At 43.9% G+C, this 21,331-nt stretch overlaps 1 protein-coding gene across 5 annotated transcripts in view; it reads right to left on the minus strand.

Moving 5' to 3' along the window:
• Nucleotides 1-21,331, minus strand: part of LOC124298531 (serine/threonine-protein phosphatase 4 regulatory subunit 1-like) — a 131,450-nt gene that overhangs the window by 41,468 nt on the left and 68,651 nt on the right. The window contains exon 1 of one of the 5 annotated variants that reach the window (XM_046750660.1): nt 12,918-13,010. The exons of the other annotated variants lie outside the window; for them this stretch is intronic. The gene's annotated coding sequence lies outside the window, so the exon portion shown is untranslated. Of the gene's footprint in view, nt 1-12,917; nt 13,011-21,331 lie in introns of those variants that run through there. 5 annotated transcript variants of the gene reach the window in all.

Consider the following 21,331-nt stretch of genomic DNA (forward strand, 5'->3'; position numbering starts at 1 on the left):
GGGGAGTAGGGGGCGGGAGGAGGGAGAGAGAGATAGAGCGAGGCGGGGTAGATCCGGGAATGATAACGAGAATCAACGCGGAGTCGGTAAAAACTACGGCCAAACTCTCTCGACGTCGTCGTCGTCGACGGTCCGAGAGTCGAAAACTTGTCGCCGCGGTCGTCGTCGTCGTCGTCGTCGTAGTTTCAACGCGAACCGAGTATCACGGACACTCTCTCTCAACGACGAGGGAAAGAACTGCGCGGCGACGCGGCCCGTCCCACACTGAGAATGATCGGTGGCGCGCCACGCTCAACACCAACACACTCTGGCGAGCGAGTCGGATACTACGGTGGGCTTCGGCTCGTTTCTTCGCTCGCTCGCCAGTCCGTCCGTCCGTTCCTTCGTTCCACCGTTCCACCGTTCCTACGTTCCTCCGTTCGTTTACGGATCTGACGCACGCACGCACGCACGCACGCACGCGGAGTCGAAGAGAAGAGTGACGAAGACGCGTCGCGGCAGAGATCTCGAGAGATGAAGAGAGACGATGCCGGGAGGGCGGAGAGGGGGGGGGGGATAAAGCAGACCCGTTATTTCTCAGAAACGCCGCCGCCAACGACAGACCTGCCTGCATCGGCTAGCCGAGCGCCGGACGGACGCGGAGCAAACCCCCTCTTCTCTTTTCTTCTCTTCTCTTCTCTTCTCTTCTCTTCTCTTCTCTTCTCTTCTCTTCTCTTCCCTTCGTTTCGCTTCTATCCTTCGGTACGTACACACGTACGTCCGGCGAAATTAAGCGATTCGCGCTAAACGCCGCCGCCGTTGCGAGACCGTTGTCTGCCGCCAGATGAGAATGCCCCGTCCGACGAACGCTGGAAATTTTTCATCGTTCAACGACTCTGATCCTTACCCGACAACGAGCGGTCCGTATCAGCGGAATACGGATACTTCTCAAATGCGGGTTTCTTCCGTATTTATTTGGATACGTCAGAATTTCTATTTCTTCTTCTTACCTAATTTTTTTTTTTTTATTTTATTTCTATGTAATTCATATTTTTTTTTCCCCCACAACGTCTACGATACACCTCTGCGTGTTCTTCAACGAGTCGCGTCACGTGAATGAACTTGTCGAAAGGATCACACCCGATTGGTGGAAAAAACGTCTCGTTTCTTTTTCTTTTTTTCTTTTTTTTTTTTTCGCTCTTCGTCCGTCATTTCGAAAGATGTTCATTTATTTATTTTTAGTACACGAAAAGTTCCACGCGGTCAGGGTCGGTATCCCGTGTGACCGACACGCGTGTTTCGAGACAGCGGGTCTCTTTCTCACGAATTCTCGGAGTAGAGGGCCGTCGGTTCCTTGGCCCGGATTTGACGGTGGAGGGAGGGATGTCCACTACCACCCTCCGGGCACGACGACGTCGGCGTCGTCACCGAGGCTGCGCGCGGCTGACTGCATGCGACGCACCATGCAGCGTGCCTCCGAGAACTGCAAGTTTCATTAACGGTCCCGCACTCGTGTATACGAGCGCGCCCGCGTGCGTGCGCTCGTGTATGCTCGGCACGCAGGCACGCACGCACGCACGCACGCACGTTACAGAGGCGCGGGACAAACGCGTATACGTATATAGGTATATGCAGAGACGAGACTTGCCCCCAGCCCCGCCGATCCCAAAGAGACCTCCTTGGTCGCGTGCATTCCAGCGGATGCCGTATACCAGGGATTCAGGGCCGACACTAGCGACGCGCGGGCTTCGCATCGGGGTCGGGGAGCTTGATCTGTAAATCGCAGCGGCAGCGATCGCGTTGAGCGCCATTTTTTTTTTTTAATTTTTTTTTACTTGCTATTGTAAACATCAATGTTTGCGAATGAAAAATGTATCGTAACAGTTGCTAATTTTCAAATTACGTCACTGCGTTGAAAGTAACAGAAGTTAGAAGTAATGTTACGAGGTAATATTTGAAATCAAAAAAGCCTGTAAATTTTTAAAACTATCAACCTCTGACCCATTTTTTATCCTCTGCACGTAATGAGCAATTTCTAAATGAATGAGATTAAAGGGTAACCGTGTTATTTTTTTTTTCCTTATCGATAAATAAGCCGGCTATCGGTGAAATATTCTTGACGTAAGTTGAATCAATTTTTTTCCTCCTTGACGGAATTGTTTACAAAACACGTACGGATTGATATTGTTTTTCCCCAATTTTGTCGAATTATATAACAGAAGAATAAATACGTAATAATTTAAATTTAGACAATCACGTTCATTTATACGGCATTCGTTGGCGATACAAGAAAATTCAACGAAACTCTACAAAGATGGAGCATGATATTCACTCGCCACAGGGGATACACGGTATTAAACTGTACAAGTCGGCAGCCATCACGAGAATCGAGAATAAATTTAGAACTAAAAATATCGCGGTCCATGCTGATAACAGTTGAATCTAAAGAGCCGAAGCATGCGTGCGAACGACGAACGCGATGTTTTTCGAAAAGACTCGACGATCGGGAATGCATCAACAAGAAAGAAAGAAAGAAAGAAAGAAAGAAAGAAAGGTAAAAAAAAAAAAAATAAAGGAAAAGAAATCATTCGGAACCATAATACATGCGAGTGAAGAAAAACCGGGCCGTGCGGCGTAGCTCAGTGAAAATATCAATGAATATCGTAGTCGTCGTCGTCGTCGTCATCGTCGCGTGAACGTAATAATTATCAGAGGGGAAAATACGGAGCGCGACGGCGTGGTGGGGGCGAAGTGTCGAGGGTAAGGGGCGGAGGTAGTGGGGGGCGGGGGGCAGGCAGGCAGGGTATTCCCCTCGTGGTTTGCCCCTGAGTTGAACTCGGCAAGAAGGCAAGCAGCAGCAGCGGCAGCAGCAGCAGACTGACGCCACCCGTACCGCTGCAAACCACGTGCGACTGTATGCATGCTGCTGCTGCGCGTACACGTTAGTGCAGAGGTAACCGTAGTGGTAGTAGAATAATGGACGACGACGACGATGACTGCTGCTGCTGCTGGTGCTTGCTTTTACGTTACACTACTACCACACACAACCACCGAGCGTCGGTAGTAATCGCGACACACGAAACGCGTAGCGCGCACAACGTGGTACGACGATGGTGCTTGCGGTTGTGGTCGAGACGACGACGGTCGTGACGGTGGTGACGGTGGTGGTGAGTACTGGGTACACGGTAGTATCTCGCCCCCCCCCCCCCCCCCCCCTTCCGTCCAACCGTTCTTTTTTCTCCGCCGCTGCCTCGCGCGGCCACATTCATAAAGATTCGCGCTTGCCTGCCTGCATCCGCGATACCGTGCAGTTCTGCACCACACCTTACATCCCCCCCCCCCCCCTACGTATGTATCTAAAATATCGTGCCGAGTGTTATACCTTGCCCTACGTAAGTCTCGGGGCTTTTTGGGCGCGGTGTCGTCGCCACGAATTATTTCGCGCGTCAATTCGCCGCTGCGCTGCGCCACGTTACGCGCACGGAGAATCTTATAATACGGCAATAAATGATGAAAAAAAAAAAAAAAAACAAATAATCGTCGTAAAAATGACAAAGATATCGGTAACAATCGTCGTTGCGTAGGATTATGCGTTAGACGCAAAGAATAACGTGTGTATAAGTAAAAGGAAGCAGGAATGACATCGGGGTCTCGAGGAGTTAGGATCATCGGCGAGCTGCAAGCGATGCAGCGGTATCGGGTGTGAATGACTCGACTATGGGGGCAGGGGGGTTCGGGGACCGTCTACTAACCGTGGGAGGAGGAGGCAAACGCGGGCTTCGAGATGTCACAGAGGTTCGAATGTGTGTGGGACCGGAAGCGGGGAGTATCCGGCGTGGCTTGTGTGGGCTTCTCTCTCCCTCCCCCTCCCTCTCTCTCTCTCTCTCTCTCTTGCTCTCTCCGTCTATCCACCTCCCATGCTTCGCGACGGTTATACGCGTACCGTTTAATCTGTACGTACAGAGCGAGGTGTACGATAACCACAGGTTTTTTCTCTATCTCTCCCCTCCCCCACCTCCGACGCTCTTTATATCACGATACCGGAATGTAAGAGTAAAAATTTCATTCATGTACATCGTTCATTTATATACCTACATATTTTGTTCGTTTTTTCTCGTCACCTTACACTATCTCACCTACCTATTTCCAACATCTTCGACAAATTATAATTATATTTAATTGCGCGAACTGTTGTCGTGAATTCAAGTTTTCTCTTCAAACTTTCGATATACCTATGAATGCAAAAAAGCGAAACATGGACTATACATTTTAATTCTTTGATTGAAAAAAAAATAAAAAAAAAAAAAAAACAAACAAACAAACAGTAAGAAAAACAAGTAAACACGAAGTAAAAAAAACATTGATCCGAGTTTGGCGCGCTTGACACGTGCAATTTGCCATTTATTATGCGCGCATTTCGACTAGACGCGAATGGAGATAATCGATCGAATTTCGTCGAATTGTTCGCGCTCGAGTAACGCTCTAATCGCCCGCTAACAACCAGTCAATGGCGTTGTAGTTTTGAGAGTGAGAGGAGGAGGTGGAGGAGGTCGAGGACGGGATACGGCGCGGCGGTTCTCTTCGGCAAAGAAACGGTGACGAGGGCGGGGTAAGCTGAGAAAGGGAAGGGTGGGGCAGAGATAGTATCGGAGGGGCGGTTAACCCTCCTCGGAGCCTAGCGCCGGGTTTCTCCGACACGCGGAGAGGAGAAGCTTTTGTCCGCAAGCGACTCCGCCGCGTACGTATACCCGGGCACACGACTAAGCTGTGTATGTGCGCGGGTGAGATACGGTCGATCAATGCCACCCCGAGGGAACCGCGGCACGGCACTTCTAGGAATCGAACGCCGAGCGACCGTTTCAAGGTTGGAGGCCACGTCCCGAGCCTCCCGAAAGCTTCCGATTGCGGGACGCGGCCAAGAACGGCTCGCTGCCCTCGGGCCGGCCTCTTCTCTTTGGGGTCACCGCTGTGCCTCCGAATACCTACCTACGTCGGGTGCATCGACGAGCGTCGAACGGCGTCGGTTGTCGTTGGGCTTTGAAAAGGCTGCGAAAACGACTGGAGAAACTTGGAGACAAAGAGATCAAACTTCGACGAAACGTCGAAGCTTCGAACGATCCGAAAGCCGAGTCTCAAAGTTCCGAAAGTGCGAAAATGAGAAAATGAGAAAATGAGAAAATTTCAAAATCCGAATCCCGGTCGTTCTCATTTTCGGTTGTTCTTTTTTTTTTTTTTTTCTACGCCCACTCGTCGAGTAAACTACGCTGTGTGAGTATATTTTAATTTTCGAAATTTTACTCCGTAGAAACATTATTTTTAGGAATTAAGCTCTGGCGTAACTCGAATTTTCGAAATCTTGTGTTTCGTAACTCCGAGCCGTCGACTTTCCGACCGTTGGGAACTCTGTTGTTTCGCAAAAGTTTCATTTCCATACTTCAAGTTTCGCCGCCAAATAATGCGTAATTAGGCGCTTTCGTAAGTTCTCAAATTTAGAACTTCGACCCCGCCCCTCGTTAGCACGCCGAATTTCGAAAAGGGGGTTTTGCAAGTACAGTTATACCTTGAAAATGATTCGACGAAATCGTCGTTGTTACAAAGTCGGGGAATAGCAAAAGATAAAACCTTTGCTTTTATATTTTTTATTCAATTCTACAACTGTTCGTCCGTCTTTTCCGCAAAAGAAAGTACAACTAATCGTAATCTAAAAAAAGACAGTTTTTCGGATTCCCGCAGTACTTCGGGGGTTTCAAACCTCTACAGGTTGTGGAATCATGCGCAAGCTGCAGTTTAGAACGAGCGGAGGCGTAAATTATACTACGCGGTATTATGCTGCACAAACGGGGGAGAATGAGGAGGAAGAGCGATTAATCAATTCTATTGATCACGTGCCGTTACACTCAGGTGACGCCTACACACCTCGAACGTATGGTATTATACGATCCGAACAGTTATTTAACGTTATAACCTACCCGCCTAGCACGTGCGAAAATGGCTATTATTAAAAATGATCGTAACCTGGAAGAAAAAAAAAAAATAAAATAATAACATGTACACATTTTTTTTTGTTTTTTCACACGCGACACTAATCCTACTGTATTTACACGCAATTCGAACGGGAATTTCAAACGTCGGTAATTACTTCGTACTTTGACAATCTGTCCAATTGCCTGCAAAGACGCGGTGTAATTTTTACCCGTACGATAACTATGTACAGGTAGTCGGTATTTGATAAAATCTGTTTAGAAATAAATAAAAAAATTTTTTTACCGCATTGATGGATTCCGTCCCTTTATTTCCCCTTTCGCACGGGAAATAAAAATCTCGACGGTACGTACGTGAAATACTCTGGTCGAAATGTGTACCGATAACTTTTTATACAGGGATATACCTGCATGGAGTAGGTATACCTGCTTAAACCATTACGGAATCATCGTCAACCGTACACGCAACTTGCAAGCTTGCACATACGTTGTACAGCACCGAATGCCTAAACGGTATATACACACACACACACACACGTATATATATATATATATATATATATATATATATATATATATATATATATATATATATATATATATATATATATACACAGGTACACGTCTGTGCCATACTTCTCCGCTATATTCCGTGCGTAAGAGGTTCATACACCACGAATTTTAAGGTGAATAAGGTTTGTATAAGGCCACGGGTGAGAGAGTCGGAAGCAAGGAGTAGGTTGGTTGGTTGGTTGGTTGTTAGCGGGTAGGAGGGGGGGGGGGGGTCCGTGGTCCCCGCCTATCGGAATCTAATTTATTTTGAAGAATTTCGAGAAGGGCAAAACGCGCGCGAGTCAGGCGCGTCGATCTTTGAGGCGCCGCCGTTTAGGATGCATTATGCTGGCGGGTGGTCGGTCAGCGCGGGTGCGACAAAGACGAAGATAGCCGTACCACCTCCTTGTATACATATGCGCACACGCGCGCACGCTACGTATACGCTCGGGCCCCAACAGACCCAATATGATAATTGGGCACGCAGGGGAACGATGTGAACGTAGCACCTTGTGTCGAGCCTCTCCCCCCCCCCCCCCCCCTCCCGGCCCCTGTTCGCCTCGTCGCCCTTGTGTGTTTACGTGCGAAAGAACGGGGAGGCGCGTGCGTGTGTGTGTGCGTGTTGCTATTGTGCGACGAACCAAGGAACGAAAGAACGAACTATGTGGAGAACGAACGAGCGTGTTCTCCTAGACTTTCGGACCTGCATCGCCGGCCGATACTTTGGTGCTCTCTCTCCTCTTCATCCTCCCCTGCCTACCTGTTGTACTCGTACACCTAATTTATTCCCTATATAGGTTAAACGTGAAATTTAACTTATAATTTCATGAAAACTTTTCTTTTTTGTTTTGTTTTTGTTTTCCTTACGGTTTTACCAAGTCCTTCAACAAATCGCCGTGCAACGTTTCGTTCAAATTTTATTGTTCCATCCTTTTCTCGCCAGCATAATTTTGACTCTGTCTTTGATCCGTAGAATTTCTTTTTTTTTTCGCATTTATACTTATACTTAATTCACGATTCGGGTATAATATTCAGATTTGTACCCGCTACGCTTGTATCTATATTGTCGTTGTTGTAATCATAATTAATAAAATTATTTACAATCGAAATACGCGAATTTTATAATAAATTTCCGACGATTCGACGTGCCGCATTTTACGCGTCACGTGGTGTATATACAGCGGAATATTGCACAAATTACGTACAACATTACGTATGAATAATACCGCATGAACGAACAAACGCGTAAAATGCACGAGTATAGAGGTACGTATATTGCACATATATGCATAGGTATACGAATAACCGCGGGACGTAAATATATATATACACGCACACACACACGTATGGTATACAGAAATACATACAGAGAACGGACATTCCAACCGTCTGTTAATACCGCAGCAGAGAAGTAGGAGACGGGGTGGAGTGGAGGGGGGCCGAACCCCGTGGGCCCGGTATTTCAGGTACAAAATTCCACCGGTCGAAAATTCAATCTCCGATATCAGCCGCGATTCAATTATCAGATCCAACGTGGCGGGACCATCGAACTTGGCTTACAACGTTGCTATATTATATTACATATCTATCTATACCCATTACAGCTGGGGAAGTAAACGTGAGTACGTTTGAACGTAAAGCGTATAATATAATACATGCATACGCGCCGCCACGGACATCATCCCCCGACTAATAATTTTTACGCTCTTGAATTAATTGCGTTTTGTCGTATGTTTTTTTTTTTTTTTTTTTTTGTTACAGTTACCGAGCGATTTGCATCCAAAAGAATTGCGAAAAGAGAATAGAAGAAGAAAAAAATAAAAAATCGTACCGAAACGAAAATTAAAATCAATTTCGGACGGTATCGAGTTATAACAATTTCTACATAAAAGTTGGAATATAAGGAACGACGTTTCAATTCCCGAATCTCTGTCATCGTTTTGTGACGAATGAAATAAGACAAAGAAAAAATAAATAAATGAATAAAGATCAAAAAGCTTGCAGCGTTGTTAAACGAGGTGTATAATACGAAGTGTGTGCGGTGGCATCGGGTAACACATGTCGGTAAACGAGGATGCAACGCGAAGATGTACAACTCACCTACTACGTACCTAGATATTTCGCTCAAACCAAGAAAGAGTAGGAAGGAAGGAAGGAAAAGAAGTAAGTAAGGAAAGAAGGAAAGAACCAAGAAACATGCACCGTGCAGAGACGAAAATCACGGAGAGAGAGAGAGAGAGAGAGAGAGAAGGAGAAGAGAGGAGAGGAGAGGAGAGGAGTAGCACAGGTTGGTTCGTGCGTGAAGGAATTTCGGGAGGAATTCCCCCCGCTGACGGAATGCACCGGGACAAGGAGAGGAGAGCAGAGGCAGAGAGAAGCTCGGATCGAGTCCGTGGCCAGTGCCCCCCGAGAGACCACTGGCCTGTGGTCCTGCGTCAGGTAAAACGCAGCCATGCAGTGTGTGTGTGTGTGTGCAGCATGCACGAATACATGCATAAACGAAGGTGCAGCAGAAGGCGCACACAACGGTACAACAACACACACAAAACACAGGTCGAAACGACGAAGCTGAACGTGAAAACAACGAGAAACAGATAGAGAGAGAGAGAAAGAGAGAGAGCAAGAGAGAGAGAGAGAGCACACAGGCTGAAATAACTCTCGGGAGCGAGGGGCGGAGGGGGTGGGAGAGACCCCTTGTCGGGAGATGAACACAAACGAAAGCCGCGAACGAACGAACGGATCGTAGGTAATTTCTTTTCGTTTCTCCGTTCCTCTTATTACCTCGATAAGAGATGCAGTGCTCTGCATGTGCGACGTTGCACGCTGTAATCCTGGAATATACTCTGTCGAGGATTCGACGATTTCTCCTTATCCTCTTCTCCTTCTTTTCTCTTCCCTTCCCTACTTTTTTCATCTCGTTTAACAAATACACGATAAATACGAAAATAATTAATTTCTGTTCGCTTGCTTAATATACAATGTAGTCGCTTCGATTCTCGCGGTATAAAAACACCCTTCGCCAATTACGTAGGTCCTGATATACATATATGTATATATATATATTTATGTATTGTCAAAAATTGTGAAATCATCTGTTTGCCCGACGTATATTTACAGGCATGTATATACGAAAGAGCTTTCGTACTTCCACAGAATGAATAACGTTGCTGCGTCGGTCAAAATTACTGTAAAAACAATCCTCTTTCATAAATTTAAACCGAAAACACGTACACCGCTAATAAAAGCTTTCCGCCCGTTACGTATAACATACATATGTAAAATCTTATCCTCCGCGAAATGAGCCGAACTATCGCGATATCTATCAGAGCTGAAATTACGGCGAGAATTACGCGGCGGGGGGATGAAAGGGCCTCGGTTTACGAAGGGAAGCGAGGCGCCCTATAAGACCGCGCCCATCATCCATCACACCCGTAATTACCTCCCTCTCTCTTCCCTCTCGAGGCACTTCTTTACAGCCCCCCCCCCCCCCCCCCCCAGCTACCTACTCCTGCACCACCTTGAAATTCCGTCGTAAATTATAACCGCGCGGAATTCTCGACTTGCGTTATGCACGTATCGAGTGCATCGCGCAACGCGTACGTGACTGTGTTCATTTTTATTTTCATTTTTTTTTTTTCCAACTTTTATCCGTTTTTTTTTTTGTTTTTTTTTTTTTCACACACGAAACACTTCGCACCTACGCAAATTTATTTATTTCCCGGTAAAGTTCGTCACTCTCCTCGTATACAGTATAAATGTAAATTTACTCTACGCGCACGGCTCGCTTATCATTATTATTATTACTATTATTGTTGTTGCAAGTGAAAAGTAGATTTAATTACACGAGAATGTAATTTCTAAATTTCCATAAATTGCATCGTTTGCATACCTGCGTGTTCGGATTTAGAAACGAAATTCTCCGCCAATTACAATCGTTTGCCCGTACCTAATGAAAACGAGAGGTGAGGTACGCGCGGAGGGATAAAATTACCATTGCGGGAAAAGAAAGAAATTTTGCCGGAAGTGTGGAAACATGAGCGTGCGTGTCGCGCTCGGAGTATACAAGGAAAAACCCTGCCTTACGACCGATAGTTTTACTTCCTTCTTCTCTTAATAACAGGAACAATAATTAATAGCAACAATATGCAAGGCAGAGCACGGATGTGGTTTTGCGGCCTGATTGAAATCCCGTTTGAATACGGCGAGTTTGTGAACGCGGATATTAAAATGCACGCGTAGCCCCCGCGTTCGACTGACCGGAAGGTCTCTCTTCGCGGTCGCCGCAATCACTCGGGGCAGGTTCTGATAGCGGAACGTTTCCGTGTGCATGCCTGTGTATGCATGTATATAATCGAGTCCTACGGTAGAAGTACAAGCAGCGTCTAAAAATGCGAGGTAAAAACCGGTGCAGAGTTTAATTGCCCGACAACTGTAGGAAGAAAACTATCAGAGTTCTATAAATGCGAAGATAAAGGAATAGATGAGAAAACACAGAGAGAGAGAGAAAACCAATTTTAATATCAATTTCAATGAAAAAAATTCCAAAATGTTCTTCAAACTATAAATAGCAATGCCCTCAAACTGAAATTGCTCCAAGTGTTTAAAATTTCTAAAATAAAAGGAACAGGGAAAATTATTGAATTACAGCGATTTATAAAGAAAAAGGAGGAGAGAGAGAGAGAGATGCTTTTATCCTCCCTGGGACAAGTCCGCTCGGGCGGCATACAGTAAGCTCACGTAAACAAATTAAATTCATTAAAAGTAATAAAACTAACAACAAATGAACGTGCGTTAAAATTGAGGTTGGTAAGTAACGAAAAAAAAAAATAATTGCAAATAATGACTAGAGAAGGATATAAAAAAAGAAACAGATAAAATTAAATAGACCGGAAGAGAGTGCAAAATAAAAACAGAATAATAAATAAGATAAAGAAATAATGAGTTGAAAAATTTAAAGAATAAAGTGAGAGAGAGAGAGAGAGATAAAAATTATGGCCGCAGGCTCCTCTCCGATACGCCGCACACCGTGCTCGACTCGCGGGAATAAGCTCACAGGGTGAAGCAAGGATTTCATTTCGCCTCGTGGCGCCCCGAAGAGCCTCCAAGAGTCGCTTTTCACCCTCTCGCGCCGCGCGTTGCGCCGAATAGCTGTTTCCTATCGCTTCCACCTAGCACCGAGCGAGCATCTCCAGCCACTCTCATCTCATCTCGTCTCATCTCATCTCATCTCGTCCTCATCTTCACTCCTCTCCTCTCCGCGGTCCTGCGCCGCATGGCTCGCCAGCGGTCTATGAATGAGATTCTTTCGACTTTGCACCACCGACTCTGACCGACTCTCGGCTTTCGGTCCGTGCGTGCCCTCCGCGTGGGCCTTGCGGCCTGACCCGGTACGCGTGTAATATCAATGTTATCGGTCGAGAAGTTATTAGTCACAGAATTTTACAGACGCGTTACATTTTTTTCAACGACTTCGAAGATTTCCCTTGCAAGACTTTTACTTAAAACACGCGATTGCGTGGGTACGTCGGTAGTAAAATTTGAGGGAAAAAAACAAAAACAAAAAGCAACATTGCACGGATTGCCGCACGCCGGTAAAAGTCGACTGTTCGAACATGTCGGTAATTGATCTTTGTATAATATGATCTTTTTTTAATCCTCCTTTTGTACGATTTTAATATTACATGAGAAGAAAAAAAAAAGAAATAAAAACATCCGATGATTACGACGACAATTAATGATAATGACAACACGTATACGGATAAACTGATGGATCGTCGCGTACGTTATACCTTATCCTACGTACGTAGTACATACCCATTATGGAATATAACAACATCTACATTGCGTACGACGGATGAACGACCCCGTCGTCAAGGGGCCGGGTTTCGGAAAGTGATAACCATTGAATCGTCTGTAAACAAACACTTCCTTTCCGGCCCGGTGCAACAGATATACGGATTAAAAATACATAATCGATAAGCTCCCGTCGTGTCCCCACGTTTTTTATACATGGTACGGACACGCGCATCGCTGTATGTAACAGAGAGTACGTGTACCTTCATTCGCGCGAAAATTATGCACACGAGTCAGAAGCCCTACATAAAACGACCTTAAGTCATTATCTGTATGAAAATAATACTATAATTACTACTACGTGTTGTTGTTGTTTGTTTTTTTTTTCCGTTAATGAATCTCCCATTCGAGAACGGAACATATTTATGCGAAATTTTTCGAAACCGAACGGACAAACATCGATCGTATATGTACGCACGTGCAATGATTTATGGATTATACAAGTATGTGGATCAAAGATGCAGGCTCTCAATATTGTCGTGCATACACGCGCCTGTAATAACAACAACAACAACAACAACAATAATAACGACATGTGACAATTCAACTCACCGCTAAAACGGTTGCAGAACCACATCATCGATGAGTCTGACCATACAATTATGCACATACGTATACTAAGATTGGATTGTGCGGGACACTCACCTGGAAGATAAAAGAAACGCAAATGTCAGATATAATTGTGAGAAAATCCGTATGTAGGTGAATAGATAGCTATACATACATATATACATAAAATGAAAAATTCCTTCGATAATTAACAACACGATATATTACGGTACAATTTTACGACTTGTGTCGTTATAGATTACGGACGGAAAAATTATATAAAAAAAAAAAAAAAAAAAAAAGAACAACAACATTTTCTCGGACAAATTTTCACGCGCGTACAGAAACCGGCATTCGCGAAAAACGAATATCCAGGTATCAATGCGTGTATTTAGATACGGCGTACGTGTCTGGCTTACGGCGCTTTATTAGTATTTAAAGCGAGTGAACGAACGCCGCGAGGAACGGAGCGAGAGAGTGAAGGAGAGAGAGAGAGAGGGAATACAGCCGTTAATTATCGTGGTAACGTGGAATGCACCTCACCGATCCCGAGGACTGACCCCCCACCCCACCCTCTCTCTCTCTCTCGCCCGTCCATCGGCGATGCGCGCGGCGTGGTCTACCTCATTCATACCATCTGCATTCCTTTAATGCTACCTGGGGCCCGTGGAATGTCCGCTCAGTCAGGGCCGACCCTATCAATGGGGCACCTGTGCCCACGACGTATACACCTCGCGAGACGTTTCGAGAGAGGGAAGAGAGCGGCGAGTGGAGAGAGGAGAGAGAGAGAGGAGATACACATTCCCGATTTTGGGCTGCGGCGTACGGGACCTACTCTCTCCTCTCTCCTCTCTCCTCGTTCTCCTCGCTCTCGCGCGGAGTCCAAAGTAGCGCGAGTCAAATATTTGTTTCCGTCTTTTCAGCCGCAGCCTCAGCCTCGGTCCGCTCCCTCCCTCCTCTTCACACTCTCTTCTCTCTCTCTCTCTCTCTCTCTCTCTCGTTCTCTCTCGCGCACGCAGAGGCGGCGTATATACGCGGCCCGGTGCAGTTGTATATTAATTAGCCGAGAGGCTGTACCTGGAATACCTCGCCGCCTCGGCGTTATCTCCGTTAATGTCGTAATTATCTATGTACCGAGGTGACTGAGAACAACGCCGCTCAAGTGCCTTGCCCTCAAACCCGACCTCCCACCATCCCTCCCTTCCCTGCCCGCACATATCGAATCGTTCTAATAATTATTACCTTCTCATCCTATAAACGTATATATATAGCATACGTATACATATACATACACACACACGCACACACGCGCACACGACGATGCGGTAAGTATCAATGCAGATGAAATTACAACGCGTACTTATCGATATACCGTGCGTGGTTATATCCTTGTGTTTAAGCCTGTCGTCGATCGAGCAAAAACGTTTGCGGTAAGTATATGCGATAAGAAAAGAAAGCTTTCGCGCATTTCACTGTTATCCGTGCAGTAATGCGTTTTAAACTGTCTTTTGCTTCTCCTCTTCTTCTCCTTTTTCTTCTCTCTTTCTACGCATATACACAATCAGCGAATTCTAGGTGAAACGTCAAATATGCCCGTGCACCTACAATGCTGCAAGCCGATATCATCGGTTGGTACACACGTATATCGGTAATGGTGTCCGATGGGCATGCATGCACACGGCAGCCCGTCTGTGACTAGCTTGACCCAGATCCGACATGTGGGTCGTTCACATTCTTCTCTTATAGCCCCGTGTAACGTTGTGCAATCGCGACATTCCGCCGATGTGTTCTACGTATGCCTACGTATATCTTACGCACAGCCAGTGTGGTGTAACGTAAGGTAACGACGGTATTATAATTCCGACGATCCCGTCCTATTTTCATCCCTGTGAGCAATCCCTTACGGATACGTCGGTATCCGAGTCTCGATATAATTTTTACATCCGCGCGTTCTTTCGATTACGAAGCAGCGGCAGCAGCGGCGGCGGCAGACGACTGGACCAGAAAAATAGGGGGGGATGCGTTTCGGAAAATGATCGGTGACCGTCTTCCTTCCACGATCTTGCAAAATATGTGCAGATGATGGAACATCGAAGGCACGAAGGATGAGTTTGGGACAAGGAGCGACGTCTGGCGAAGAGAGAGAGAGAGAGAGAGAGAGAGAGAGAGAGAAATAGAGGAAAAAAGAAAGTATGAAACGGGAGACGTAGAGGCTGCTATAACCCACCTGTACGCCTGTCGCAACACTTGCTTAATTAATACCCGCGCCGCGGGTGAAGAAGAAATGCCGCTGCTTAAAACGACGTGATATTTTTCGCGAACGATCGTCGAACCCTCGACTTGTTAATCCCGCGTTATTGTGCGTTTATAATCTGTGATTCGATTTCTTTTTAAAAAAGAAGAAAAAGAAAAAAAGAAATCGAACCGCCATCATTCAACAATTGTAAGACAACTATATCATATGAATTCAAACTTATCGTCAGTGACCATCGTGCACTGCAGAGTGTATAATGGGTACAGCGAAAAGAAATAAAAATAACAAAAAATATCCATATATTTTACATTTTACGTCACCTGTGATGAATATATGCACGTAGTATTTTTTTTTTAAGTTAAATTTACAAAATTCGTGCCAAGATTTGCAAAATCCGATAACAATGTAAGAGTTACAGCAACTTCTGTTACCTATATACATATATATATACATCTACAAAAATTGATGTAGAATTTGACTCGAAAAAAATTTTGTAATTCACCGCGTTAAATATTTTTCCGTCTACCTTACCTAATATATATAAGGAAGCGAAAAGCGTGTCTCAATTTTTCCCATGATGCGCGTCATCCGTTTTTCTACTCTTTTTTCCGCTTCGCTTTACTTTACGTTTTCTTTTTCTTTTTTTTTTTTTTTTTTTTTTTGTTCCCGCCTCTTTTCGGGACCTTTTCTCAAGCCGCGGCGCCCTCTTCTCCTTCATACATATACATATAACGTAAGCCCCGGCAGTTTCTCAGAAGCGACCCAAAGTAGCCCCTCTCGAATCTCAGCGTCATGATAAATCTGCAAATCTCTTCTGTAACACCGTATATACTTACAATATATTACGCTGCGGTATAAATAATTCGCGATGAAGGAGGGGGAAAAAAAAAGAAGAAGAAGAAGAAGAAGCGGCACAAAGAAAATCACAAGTATAAGTTGTACTGTAAGCTTCCGTAAAATAAACAATTTTTTGACAAAACTTCCAACGCTCGCGTAAATTTTCATTTTCGTACGAATACGATACAGTTTGAAAAAAAAAAAGAAAAACCATAACAGGTACAAGGTACAAACGACAGGCATTGCAGTTCTCTATCGCATCAGGCGACTTATGCGGGGGTGATAAATTAAGCGGGTGAAGTTCTTCAACTCCGAGGATCAGGATTAGTCGACAAGTCCGTGAGATAATCCCTTGCGAGAAAAAAAAAAAAAAAAAAAATATATATATATATATATATATATATGTAGCAATGTCGGATTTTCTTCTTCAAAATACCGTTCAAATTTCGTTCACACGCCCCGTTCTTTCCTCCGGGATCCGGGGAGAGGAGGGGGATAGTAGCAGTAAAGTACGGCGTTATACCAGGCTGGAAAGAGCGGATAGATAAAGAGAAAAAAGAGAGAAAGAGAGAGAAAAGAGAGAAAATCAGTCGCCGCTGCGGCGCGGCCAGCGGGACCCGAGGCTTTTCCCATAACTCGACGACCAAAATTTACGATCAGTTCAAGATAAGATCGTATACCTTATAGATGTACGAGTAAAGAAATTTCTTCGTTTAGAAATCGCCCGGCGATGCAGCACCGGCATGGCAGAATAGAGAATAATTGAATAATATACGCACACAGGCATATATATATATAATGTATGTGATTGTGCAATTTTTATCAAAATGTATGATGTTATTAATTATTATTATTATTACTATTATTATTATATCATGAAATACCTGCGGCCATCCGAGAAACGGGCAACCGTTGTCAATTCGATAAATGTTTTTTTTTTTTACAAAACAGTAAGGATCGGGTGTAAAGTCCGGTGAAGAAAAAAAAAAATTTCAAAAGCGATGTTTTTTTCCCCGCGATTGGAAGACACAAAACAATGCCCCAATATTGATAAATTACGGATGAATCGTTGACGAATTGCCCGAAGTTGGGTTTTTCCTTAAATGGTCGCCGATATAACAGAGTAACGCCTTAATACTTTGAAATATTTATCATACATTTGTAATTGAAAATAAATGTTGAACAAATCGAGTTGTTATATCAATTGAAATTGATATCAACAAAAGATACCTACCGGATAATGCAACCACGTTCAACGTTAATAAATGTTGTACTGAACTGTTTCAATGAAAACTTCTCAGTTTCCGATTTTCTTTTCTTTTTTTTTTTTATAAACCAACGTTACAATTGGTACAGTTTTCTGACGTCTGAATAAACTCGTCAGAACTCTTACATCGATTACTCATCCCACGGCGTTTCTGTTTCTCAATTTTATTTCTCTTCCTCCTTTCGCACATTTCTCACAATCAGTTGACTGCGGTAAGTACACCTGATGCATCTTACAAAACCGAGTTTCCGCGTATCAAAATACCTTGTCATGTGAACAAAGTATCGATTATTGTCATTGTCTTGTTTTAAATGAAATTATAATTCATCAACAAAACTTTTCCGCCATTAAGACCGCGTGTTGAGATTAACCAAATTTTTATACAATAAATACGTTATAATCGATTAATCGATTAATTTTAACCGATTCAATCGAGTCGTGTTTGATTATTTTTTATTTTTTCACTTCGATCAATCGCTGCATCGATTACGCTCAGCTTGATGATCATCGCTACTACGGCGACGGGCGCAATAGATAAGATGTACCTACACCGATGTGTAAGGCTTAAGCGGAAGTCGTCGTCGAGTTTTCCCTATCAAGACGATTATTTATCCGGCTGTTAAATGTCGCCGCTGCTACCACGGCTGCAGGTCAGTCAGGGCCGCGGAAACGTGGGGCACGCATGAATGAGAGAGGAAGAGAGAGGAAGAGAGCGAGAAAAGAAAAACAGAAACGCTAATCTCTCGCATTATGTTCCGAAAGCGCGAGTCGTCCCGAAGCCCTTGAAATACGAGCGAGTGCCGTTGCGACCCAGATTCACCCTCTGCTTTTCACTCCCCCCCCCCCCCCCACCTCGCTCTCTCTCTCTCTAACTCTCCTTAAATTTTTTTTCAACCCTCCCTCCCCTTTTTGTTTTGCCTCCCACCCCCGGCATTCATGCAAGCATCGCCGCCGCCGCCGCCGTTTCTCTTTCAGTTCTTTGATTTTTTCCCCGTTCACACGCTAAGCGCCACCCAGAAACTTTGAAACCACACAGCGGCTTCGTTTCTGGGAAGGCTCGAGACGCCTTCGACGATCCCCCGATCCTAAAATATGTTAAGATTATTTATTGCTAGACCAATTCTCTATGGGGGGGGGGCAGGGCTCTATAAGGGAGAGAAAAACGCAGTTCTATGCGGCTCATTCCGCTCATTCTCTCTCATTTCTCGCAGGACCCAAATTGTATGTATACATATAGACACTTAACATCATCGGGTTGTGGGATCTTGTTGGGACCGGCGGATTTGCAGCCTCTTTACACTTTTTCCAAGAAGATTTTTCCTTCCTCTCATTTCCGCCATTGTCATCGTAGGTATATATATATATATATCGCACGTGATGTACATTTTCGTTCCGAGAAAAACTTTTATACCTGCGGTTATTTTCTTTTCATTTTTCTGTTTCTTTTTCCTTTTTCCTCTCTTCAGTTTTCCCACTCGCAAGACGACCGAGTCGACGATTGTGCGAAAGTAACCAAATTGTAGAATTTTCAAAATTACACACGGAAGCGTGGGAATGTTTCAAGTCCGAATTGAGACGACCTCTAACAATTGAAAATCAAAAGAAAAAGGAGTAAGAAAAAGAAACGATATATTTTTTTATCGCAAAATTTCAAAGAACCGTAAATTCGGAACAAAAGGAATAAAAAAGAAGTGAAAAACTAAAACTCAAGCGTCATCCCGTACGCAATAAATATTCCACCAACGATCCGTGGAATTCTTACCAACGTTTCGAGAGCTTATGTGGCCGCCATTTTGCGCACGGTTCTACTTCGCACGGCGCATTTTCGACCGCGCCGAACACAAACAACTCGAGCTTCTATTTTCGCGCAAAGTTTCGCCCGAATAAAATATTCTAAATTAATTGTAAAGAAACTCGACGCGTCGACGATGAGAAAAGTGCATCCGTTGCATGTAAAGAGTACAATTTACGTTCTCAAATAGTTTGTAAAAATTTATCCCAATAAAAAGAAAGAAACGCGTATCGTCGAGTCGGCAGAAAACTGCGGCTTCGCGAGGCTAACATTTACTTATCACATTTATTTATCGAGTAAATGTTTTTAATTCTCCGCTTTGGTATAATAATTAGTGTATTTCTTAATGCTTCATTACACGACCAACAAGGAAGTGTAATTAATAAGGTTTGGATTGAAATTTGATACGAAAGGCGCGGTTCGCGAGGCGAATTTCATCACTGTGTATTGAATTTTTGCCAACGCGCCATCTTGACGGTAGTACTTTGAACGCGGTGGACGAAATATATACAAGAAGCTCGAAACCTCGTCAGCAATTGGGAAGTTGCACATTATACCTAATACGCGAGTATAACATTTTATACAAAAATGTACGAAGAGCGGATTACGGAGCCATTATACAAGTAATATATGTGCGAGAAAGAATAAGAAGCGGTTATGATACGTATAAGTTACGGCGAAGAGACGCGCTTTTCGTGCATATTATAACTGCAGTCTTACACCTGCCGAAAACGTTCGTGTGATAAATCGTAAGGTGTTACGGTCGATATCAACGTTGTAATTCACAACACGATCTGTCTTGTAAATTCTAGAAAAATATATCTTTATGTATTAAAAAAAAAAATAATATAAAATAACGTAATAAATGACAAGAGTACGAATCGTTAAATATATACTGGATCAAAAATCGTATAAAGTCGACTATAATTGATTTTTGATCTGGTTTTTACGATTTATAACGTGATTTTTTTTTTTCTACAAGATAAATTATGTAAATAAATTACACGTTAATTTCGATCTCAACATTTATACGATTCGAGAGAATTCAGCCAAGGAAATAAGCCGAAGCCGAGGTAAAGAAAAAGTACGTATCTAACACCAAGTTGTAATAACGATATAGCCAGGCTTTGCCCGCCTGCCTCTCCCTCCCTCTCCCTCTCCCTCCCTCTCTCTCTCTGCATACTTTTTCATCTTCGCGCCGCGTCCGATTGGTCCACCACGAAACACGGACCCAAGTCATTCACAGAAAGCTCACAGAATGCAGACGGTCACGTGACGGAGAACTCTCGAGGCTTCGACGAGAATCAACGACCTCCCGCAGGGAGGAAGGAACGCGGCTTGCGACGAGGATGAGAGGAGAGGAGAGGAGAGGAGAGGAGAGAAAAGAAGAGAAGACGGGGGGTTCGAGGGGGATGTTTTGGTTGGCGCTAGCGGGTCCAGCGCGTCTTTGCCAAAGGGATGCGCTTTGCTGCGATCCGAAAAACGAATGCAGTTAAACTCTGAATTATAATTATAAACTAAAGAGCCCCGTTGGTTTAGATGTGTTTCGGCAAATCTAATATTGGCTTAAAGAACTAAAGTATGGAAAAAACGTTACATCGTTTATGTCAAAATAAAGTGTATTCTACAATACTCGACAGTAGCTTGGTATTTTTTACTCCATATTTTTTCCATTAGTCCTGTATCGTACGTGTGTATTTTGTAATTTTCAATACGCGATATTTATCCAGGCTCAAGTCATTAAACATTTCGCATGTTCCTATTTACCTTTGATCAATGCTCAATATTATTGTACAAGTACAGGTCCTCTGTACCTGATCAATTATTTTTTATCGATTACCCGAATCCAGATTTCTTATATTGATAAAATTTTTCTACAACATTTGTATCCAGCAGTCTGTGTTTAATCTAAGGTGAAAAAATTCCGAAACTTTCGTAACTTCTGTACAACTTTTTTGACGATTAGCAAGAAACAAGTTGTATCATTTTTGTCACTTCTCAAACAGCTTGCAGGTACATCGTCAAAAACCGTAGAAAAATGTGCGTTTCTTACGATTTTCCAGATATTTTTTGTTTTTCTTTTTTTCTGTTACGCGTACGAACGAACCCGACGTTCGCATTAAAAATGCGAAATCTTCCGACAAATCCTACGTAATTGCTTCGCTAAATTTTCTCACCCTCTGTAAAATCTTTTTCGCTCTTTGTTCCGCGTAGAGATTGAAAATTGCAATGTCCGGGTGTTCGCTCGTGGAGAAAAAAAAAAAAAG

Source organism: Neodiprion virginianus, chromosome 2 (assembly GCF_021901495.1).
Source record: "Neodiprion virginianus isolate iyNeoVirg1 chromosome 2, iyNeoVirg1.1, whole genome shotgun sequence".
NCBI classification, from domain to species: Eukaryota; Metazoa; Arthropoda; class Insecta; order Hymenoptera; family Diprionidae; genus Neodiprion; species Neodiprion virginianus.